This window comes from Pelophylax lessonae (genome assembly GCF_965119305.1).
Source record: "Pelophylax lessonae genome assembly, chromosome: 10".
NCBI classification, from domain to species: domain Eukaryota; kingdom Metazoa; phylum Chordata; class Amphibia; order Anura; family Ranidae; genus Pelophylax; species Pelophylax lessonae.
The window spans coordinates 59,514,680-59,524,196 of NC_138777.1; the positions used below are offsets into that span (position 1 = coordinate 59,514,680).

The following is a 9,517-nucleotide window of genomic DNA, read 5'->3' on the forward strand; positions in this document are numbered from 1 at the left end:
AAAACTCAAAGTATGAAGGAAGCAAATAGTTGGAACCCAGACAGGAGACTTGCCTATACTGTGTAGAAAAGAAACCTTTTCCAAACTCTCCAGTTTACGATGTGATAGCAGAGGTTCAAGGGAACACCCAGAAATATCTGCATTGCAACCTGTTGAGGAATTGTGTTTTCGTGGGAGACTTCCCAATTAGTACTGCTGCAGACAGAACAAGTTGTGGACACTTCTGAAGGCACAGGTGGGGGTGATATGTCTATCAGTAAAAACCCTCTGTCTGACACCTGAGGCCTTTGAACAACCTTCTACAGGTATTCCTAATGATGAAGCTATGCACAATGGTAAACAAAGCAGCCCTGCCAGGACCACCAGAGGACAGTTACCTGTTTGATATTCAGATTATGTTGTGTGATGTTTTCATTGTTCACATGTTGTGATTTCCTACTGATGTGTTTTTTTTTATGCTGAGGACTGCATATATTAGGAAAGGGGCAGTTTAAGCAGGTGCAACCTAGCCTCCATTTATTCGGCGGTGCTGTGTCACTTCACAGATAGAGCGGAGTTTTTAGAGGAAAGTTGTTTCTCCAGAGATTCCATAGTCATCACATAGGTCGCAGCTGTCTGACTGGACGCTGCTACTTGTCATGACCTCTGGTTCCCATCTTGGTGTGGGAAAGTATGTCAGGGAAGGTAAGGAGCACAGGGAGAAGTTCTTGTTCAAGTAGGGACAGTGCAGGGACTTCTCTTGTTTACATTGGACAAGATATCTGAACCAGTAAGTGGGGTTCTCTTCAGCAGCATGAAGTGCCATTTCTTTACATCCTCAGGTAAAGCAGGCTAAGCCTGGTGATGTTGATACCATGGATATGCGATATTGTGCCATTGCTGAGTGATGTATTATAGTTGCATAAACACCCACCAGTTGTTACCTAAGTACCGTTGCCTAATGATATTATCAGAATTCACCTTTGTTGACCCGGACTGTGTGTGAAATCTCTCTTAGGTTGGGTAACTCAGCCCTAGGTTTTTACCGTGGTGCTTCCTCCTGGGGGGGGGGGGGAAGCCAGGTGACGCTGGAAGAACTTAGAACTTTGCATATTGGTACTACTCATATCCTCCGTGTCTGAGGATGATGGACTCTGGGACATCACTTATGTAGATATAGACCTCTATGAATTTTACTAAGGATTGTTTGTAACCTTGAAAAACTTTGGCACTCATAGGAGTCTGACTTGTATATTACGTTATGTAATTTAGTAAACTGTTAAAAAAAAACACTTTACTAGCATGGACTGCTCCTTCCTCAAACATACATTATATGGAATTGCCTATGTCTATGGAATAGAAAAGTACCTTTGCAGCGGGGCTTAGTTCGGTCTGTTGGAGAGCAGGGCCAGTAGCAGGAAGAAATAGGGCACTGGGGTGGGGTCTTTGTCAAACCAACCTTGGTCACATTTGATGCTATTCCCCATACAGGTGTTATGCTGAGATCCTGAGGGGTACTAAGCTCAAAATCTCCAGTGTGCCGTGTGGATTATCCAGCCAGGCCTCAACAAGGTAAAGACCAGACGTGCTCCCCCACTATCGCTGTAATATGAGGTATGTGTGACAAACCCAACCAGGACAGGGGCTTTTGGAGTGGACTAGGGGTTAGCCTTCTACCCACTGATTATGGCCCATGGAGAAAAGAGCTAAGTTCAGCCTCTGATCCCATGGAGAGAGCAGATAATTTTCTAATGCTGTATAACAACGTGATGAGCGCTGAGAGTGAGGCTTGGAATAATTCTCTAAATAAGGACAATAAAGCTTCTCTTCTGGAGAGGATGGAAAGGTGTAATATTATTCTTGTGCTGATTAATGGTCAGAGGAAATATGGTGGTCCTCCTGCAGACTGAGTTGGAGAAGCTCCTCCACTTGGGACAGAAATGCTTATCAACAATCTCCCTCAAGAAATCTATGAAGATAAATAATTTCACTTTTTCAGATTGCTGGAACATTGTATGAGTTTTGTCTTATTAAGGTGTGTAGTGGACAGATTACAGTGAAAGCTGGTTAATGAGATTTGGATTGCCCTGGGTCTTCCTTCTGGAGAACTGGTGCCGAACTGTCTGGATGGCCACTGACCTGAGTCACCTAGGCTTGCCTATATGACTATTTGTTAATTGGCTTACTGTTAATTAAATCACTGTTAGTTTCTATCTGTTGGTTGGCTTAGGCCGGCCATACATGGTTCGAATCTCGGTCAGTTCAGCAGGAACCAGCCGAGATTCTGTGTTGCATTTGATACAAATCTATGTCTGTTTTTATGATTTTTATTCAGACTTTATTGTACATGATAGAATCTGTTTAGTAGGTTGTCTTGCAGACAGACATCATGTTTTCTTGGAGTGTTTAGGCGGATACTTCTCAAACAAATGCAGCTGAAAACAACGGTAGCATACATACCATTTGTTGTATTTCAATCAACAGTTGGATCAGTCTACTGTTCTGTAACCATGGTCAAACAATAGCTTGGCCTTCGGACATATATGACATATGGCATGTATGATACAAAAGTGCCATCTAGAGGGCGAATTGGAGAAGGTTTTTCCCATTGAAACCCAGTATTGTGAAAGTGGCCACACCCATGTGGGGATTGTAAACTTTCCAAATAAAAGGTTGCCCGGCATAGGCTGATAAGTGGACTCTGAGATGACTAAAAGTGATATTTAAGTCACTTTTTTTGGGTTTAATACCAAACATGTTATACTTACCTGCTCTGTGCAGTGGTTTTGCACAGAGCAGCCCAGGTTCCTCCTTTTCTCAGTTCTCTCACCGGCGTTCCAGGCCCCTCTCTCCTGCTGAGTGCCCCCACAGCAAGCTGCTTGCTATGGGGGCACCCAAGCCGAGCCACTGCTCTGTGTGTCCATTCAGACACGGAACCGCCCACCCTCTCTCTACTCATTGGCTCACTGACTTTGATTGACAGCAGTGGGAGCCAATGGCGCCCACAGCTGAGTCTCTGCCAATCAGGAGGGACAGCCGAGTCTCTCGTACAACATTGCTTGGTCGAGATGGGGCTCAGGTAAGTATGAGGAGGGCTGCTGCATACTGAAGGTTTTTTTCTCTTAATGCATAGAATGCATTAAGATAAAAAAAACTCTCTGCCTTTAGAACTACCAAGGAAATCTCTGACAGAAGGAGAGGAGACTTCACCTAAGAAGCTTTCGTCCGACCTCCCGCAACAGCTTATAGATTAAGCCTGGGTTCTCATTGCCTACGGAGATCATGAACCTGCTCTAACCTGAGTTAAGTAGTTTTTTTTAGCAATTTGCTTGTTGTATGTATCTCTGCCAATCCAGTCTTGTATTGTATTCCTATAACTGTAAACATTTTTATGTACAGCATTTGTAAATATAGTTACACATAGTTAGTAAAAGCACATTAATACAAATCAGAGGCCTAAGATTCCTTGCTTATAATGCAAAGTAACTTTAATAAACGCACACAAAAAAATTTGGGGGCTCGTGAAAGGATTTGCGCTAAAGTTCAGCTGAAGCAGACCGGTTTTCTGTAGTGTGTTGTGTAGCTTGTGCTAAGTAAAAATGCTGCATAAGCTGTTTAGGAAAAGAAAGGCTACAAAGGTTTCTGGAGTCCAGAAGGAGGCATGCACCCTGCCTATCTGGGCCAGAGACAATGAGTGGGAGCCTCTTTCTAAAGAATGTGCAAAGTATGCTTCTCCCTTGAATAAGACTTGGGGTGATAAAGTCTCAGATCATTTTGTAGATTTTAGCCTTGAGGGGTTGGATTTAAGTAAAGCAGAGAAGAGAACAGTGTCTTTAGTTGGCTGGTACTTTCTTAATGCTCTCTATACTGAATCACAAAGGAGGGAGGAGGCAGAGGCAGAAATTAAGGTATTAAAAACCAGCTAGCAGTTGCTTCGGAGTGTGTACGTTTAAATGTGAGTCGGGCTGATGATTTGCAAGAGCGGTGTGCAGCCCTCATGAGACCAAATCAATTAATGTCTTAAGGAAAAAGAAAGGCCGTAAACCTGTTAGTAATGCCAGGGTATGTGCCATTGTCACATCCCAAAACTGTGATTGTGAGGATGTGTTCTCCTCTAATGATAGTGAGGATGAGGCAATAAAGTTTGATATTTCTGATGATGATCTTCTAGTCCTTTCTCATCTCTGGTGTTCCCAGTAAAGAAACCCAATGAGACATATAGATTGACTGTGGGTTACAGAGGTCTAAACAAAGTGACACCTCCATTAAAGTCAGCTGTACCTGATATGATCTCACTCTTTGAGAAATTTGCTAAATAGGCAGGAGAATATCATGCTGTGATAGACCTGGCTAACACATTCCTTTTGATTTTTATAGCTCCAGAGTGTCAGAACCAGTTTGCTTTTGTGTAGAATGGCCACCAGTACACTTTCACTTTCCTTCACTAAGACTACCTTCCATCTCCAATGACTTGTCATGGACTGATTGCAAGATATTTAGGTACTCTGAATTTTAAAGTCACTGTGTTTTACTACATCAATGACATCCTGATCTCTGGGACAAAAGAAGATGTAACTGAAGTACTGTACCTGCTGATACAGCACATGGAGAACAGAGGGTTGGATATAAACAGAGACAAAGACCAAGGACCTACCACAGAGTTGAAATTCCTGGGAATTATGTGAATAGGCCACAGAGGAAAATTCCAGAGACAGTTGAGCAAACTATCAAGGAACTGTCACCCCCTACTACCAAAAAGGGAAAATAGGGCTGGCTGAAGAGACTTGGGGCAAGACCAACATCCCTGATGCACAACAAAAAGGAGGCAATGACCCCCCCCCCCCTTTTGAGGTCTTAAGGTTTGAGTATTGAAATTTTACACTATATGAGTGAAAAACATATGTATGATAAAAAACATATTTATTGGAAAAAAGCATAAAATGGTGACAAAAAAATGTAAGACAAAAATTATATAGACATACAGATGAGTGGCTAGCCCTAAATGACATCATCATCATGTGTTTAACAGTACAATACAAAGGCAAAGTATGGGTATACACCTAAATTTGTACTACCAAAAAGGAGGCACAGAAGTTTACTGGAGTTGGAGGTCTATATACAATGTCACCAGGAAAAAGTTCTCATATTGTTCAGAACAGCAGACTGCATTCCTTGCTGCTAAAGAAGCCATTTTGCAGCATGAAGGATTAGGACCCCTGACACAAGGAGTACCCTTTCAGCTGGATGTAGTGGAACAGGATGGTACCATATCTTGAAGTGTGTGGAAGCAAAATGAAAAGAAAGGACAGAGAGCAATACCCATTTGATTTTGGTCCAAGCAACTGGCAGGAGCACAGAAGAGATACACGCCTCTAGAGAAGTACCTGTTTGGGATCCACACAGCACCTCAACATGTAGAGACCATTACAGGAAAGGACACAGTCACCATCCATACTGCATTGCCAATAGCAGGATGGGTGAGAGGTAATGAACTGACCACTAGAGCAACTGTAGCTCAGAACCAGACACTGATGAAATGCAAGTGGTACCCTCAAGAAAGAGGTGGTATTGCAGCCGGGGATGTCAGAGACATTTCAAAACAGTTGGCAGTGCTTGTCACTTTTACCAGCACCCAGCCAGAAGAAGAAATTCCTGTGCTGCAGTCATCCCCCATTCAGAGGCTCCACCCTTTGAGTTTATGTCACAAGACATCAGCGTAATTCACTGAGGGTTCAGCCATAGTCACCTCACCAATTAACAGAAGCATCCTACAACCCAAGTACAGACACAGTTCTGCAAGAAACCGGAATTGAAGGGCCCAGTCAGTATACAGAGTTGAAAGCTGTAGTAATAACTCTAGATTCTTCTTCCCATGTCACTATCTACACTGACAGCTGGGCGGTCTTTAAAGGACTGGCAACTTGGATGCTCTCGTGGAAGTCCACTGAATAGATAAATCATGTAAAGGTGGTGTGGGGAGGCAAGGAAGGCTGGGACTACATCTGGAAGGAAGCTCATTCCTGCGCCATAAAAGTGGTGCATGTTGATGCACATGTGTCCCTGGTCCCAAACTTTGAGAACTATATCAGAGTGGCAGACTAAATTGCCAAGGTGAATGCAGTTGTGCCAATTGATCCTGTTTTGATGAACTTGGACAACTGGGCCCACAAGCAATCTGGACATTTGGGGCAGAAAGTTACATATGAATGGGCACAGCAGAGAGGATTGCCTACACCCATGGGAATGATAAAAACTATAATGGGGAACTGTACAGCGTGTAGAGAAGTGTGACAATGGCCACTGCAAAAGTACTCCACCTGGTTGATTAGGAGGGGTGAGAGGCCTGCAGAGATTTGGCAGATTGGCATAATCGGTCCTATGCCCTGGGGAAACAATGGACTGAAGTATTGTTGCACTGCAGTGGGTACCTATTCAGGACTTTTGTTTGTTCATCCTTGCAAATGTACAGATTAAGCCGCATCACTTCCACTGCTCCAGAAACATGTCATTGCTTATGGCTGTCCCAAACAAGTCCAAAGTAATAACGGCTCACACTTCACCAGATCAACAGTACTGGGCCGAATATTCTGGAGTGTACTGGTTGTGCAACATCCCATACTATCCACAGGCAGATGGTTTGATTGAAAGGTTCAATGGGCTTTTGAAGGACCAGATACGCAAACTTACACCCATACATACACTAATGGCACTTTTCCACTGCAAGTACCGGCTCGGCTCCACTTGGCCCTGCTTGGCTCGGTTTGGTTTTCCACTGCATGGTACCGCATGGTACAGTGTTGGAACGGTTCGGTATGGTTTGGTACGGTTTGCTTTTACACTAATAGTAAGTGGGTGGGATAACAACGATTCTCTGACCAATCACTGGCTAGTAGTGACAAACAATTAAGGCTGCATGCAAAGGATTGTAGGATATGGTACCAGTACGGCCCTCTTGGAACCATAACCAAGGTGGTACTGTTTAAGCGAGCCGTACTGTTCGGTTCCATGTAGTGGAAAAGCGCCACCGAAACGTACCATGGGGTACCAAGCACTGGAATAACGTAAAAGCGAGCCGAACCCTTCGGGTTCCATGAAGTGGAAAAGCGCCATAAGGGGGTGGGATTGGGTCCTCACACAGGCAGTAATGTTGTTAAATTCTAGGCCAATAGCTCAAAGCACACCATATGAGAGGATGGTGGGGGCTATGGCACAGATTCCACAGCTAGAGTGCAGAGTTCAGTATTTATGTAAGGTAGCCTAAAAGAACAAGGCTTAACAGGTACAAAGTTACTGCTTCCCATGTCATAGAAACCAAGAGTGACATATCTGAAGCCTATCTAGGAATGAGAGGGAATCTGACAGGAAGGTATGAGTTTGTATTTGCATTGACAGATGAGCTTCAGGACAGTGACTGGGACTCTGACTGGTACTCATCAGCAAGAGTAGAAAGTGAGGCTCTATAATAGCAAACCTTCCAAAATGAACAGCAATGATCTTCTGGGAAATATCAGTATATTTCCTCTGCTCCCTATCAATGTTCTTTGGGAGGGTCAGAAGTGAATACAGGCAGGTGGCAAAATGTTGGTCATAGATCCAGGCTTCTTAAGAAGCCAGTTACAGGAGAGATTGTAGCTGAAGGGCCAGGGTCTACTGTTTATGTATTATTAGAAGAAACAGATAATCAGCTTTTTTCCCACTCCACAGGCTGTCTCTGATTTGATCCATGGGAAGACCAGAGAAAATTGGCTTCATGATGAACAGAATGATATGAGACCACAATAGCTGTGGAGAGCAAGGCCTTTGATGTGTTACAAACCTTGACTTGTTTCTAATGGACTTTCTAAAGAACTTTTTACAAAAGACTGAAACACCTTCTCATTAGCAGAAATATGGGAGGGGGTTGCATTCAAGGCAAATTAATGTTTAGTTTAAGTTTAGTTAGTAATGAACTGATTTTCCGTGTGGAGTCTGCGAGAAAAATCAAGGGCAGAATGTGTTTCGTTTGATATGAATATATGTCTGTTTTATGATTTTTAGTTAGAATTTTACTGTACATGAAATAATCTGTTTAGTAGTTTGTTGTTTTATTTGAGTTTTTGAGCATATACTTAAGCAAATAGTACAAAATTTTGAGACATTATCCGAAATATAGTGATGCCACATCCCATAAATAGATAAATGGAAAATAGGGGGAAGGGAAAAATAACGATCCCCCTAAAGATAGTAGGACTTTGTAGGCATACGTATGCTGAATAATCTCACAAAAAATGTGCAATCTTGAATAATATAAATATAGACAAAATGTATTGTTAAAAAGTTACATAAAAACCATCACACAGATGCGTATAGATACCGTGCAACAATGTGCTTCTAAACCGTAAGATCTCATGTATATTACAACATGTCAGAGTCTGTATTCAAATACCATAGATAGACCGAATACCCTGCTACTGGACAGATACATTTATTGATTTTCCCCCCTCTCCCCCCTTTTTTTTTCTCCTCTCCCTCTCTCTCAGCCAGAGGATATGATAGCTGCATGTTTCAGCTCCTAATACTCCCCCCCCTTTTTTTTTTTTTGACACTTACATTATAATATATACAGCATATACAATTTCTCACTATTTTTCGATGTACACCATTTATTTTCAATTTTTTTCAAATTTCTACCTACTTGGTTATATATATATATATATATATATATATATATATATATATATATATATATATATATATATATGTACCTATGTAAATATGCATGCATGTGTATGTACATATACATTTATATGATGATTTCGCACCATTTTAAACTTCATATTCACATACACATATTCTCTTTTTTTTTTTTCTTTCACATCCCTTTTCTCTTTTAATGTTTTTTCACCACATCACTATTCACTCAGTCTATCTTCTCACACTTTTTTGGGGGCTGGTTCTGCAGCTTCTGGTGGGACGGGAGCTACACTGACATCCCTGCTCCGCTGTCTATGGAGTAGATGTTGTGATGTGCGTGTTTTGTTTACACGCACAACTTACTGGATCAGCTGATCCGACCGGAAGTGAGGTATAGGGTGGTCTTTTTGCTTCTGTCTGCCATCTCCGGATGTGTACGGCTCTCTCTGTAGCCGCGCAACATCTGGAGACATATCCGCCCATGCCCCGGCCGGAATGATGCGGCACGGAGGGCGTGGGGGTCGAGTCTATGATGGGCGGCCAATCTCCTCCCATATATATATGGGGGAAAGATGGATCGAGCCCTAGGGGACATTGTGTATATCTCCCGGAGAGGCTGACTTCACTTTGACTGGAGTGGCACCCTCAAAAGCAGCTATTTCAGAACAGGAAGGTTAGTCATTAACCACTTACCGCAAACTGACATAGCTCTACGTCGGCCGCAAGAAGTGGCTGTACCGGGTTATGCCTGCAGCTAGAGGCATCATCCCGGTACCATTTTTTTAGAGCTGGTGGTCGGCTTTCAGGTGGTAATGGCTGATGCTTACCCCAGCGAGTTACTCTGTAACTTTTAAATCATCGCCTA

At 42.8% G+C, this 9,517-nt stretch overlaps 1 long non-coding RNA gene across 1 annotated transcript in view; it reads left to right on the plus strand.

Annotated features, from left to right (window-relative positions):
- The window catches only part of LOC309565684, an 84,415-nt gene extending 76,428 nt beyond the window's left edge, over positions 1–7,987 (plus strand). The window contains exon 3 of the long non-coding RNA XR_014225823.1: positions 7,684–7,987. This is a non-coding gene — a long non-coding RNA (uncharacterized lncRNA). The remainder of the gene's footprint in view (positions 1–7,683) is intronic.
- Positions 7,988–9,517: the final 1,530 nt, after the last annotated feature.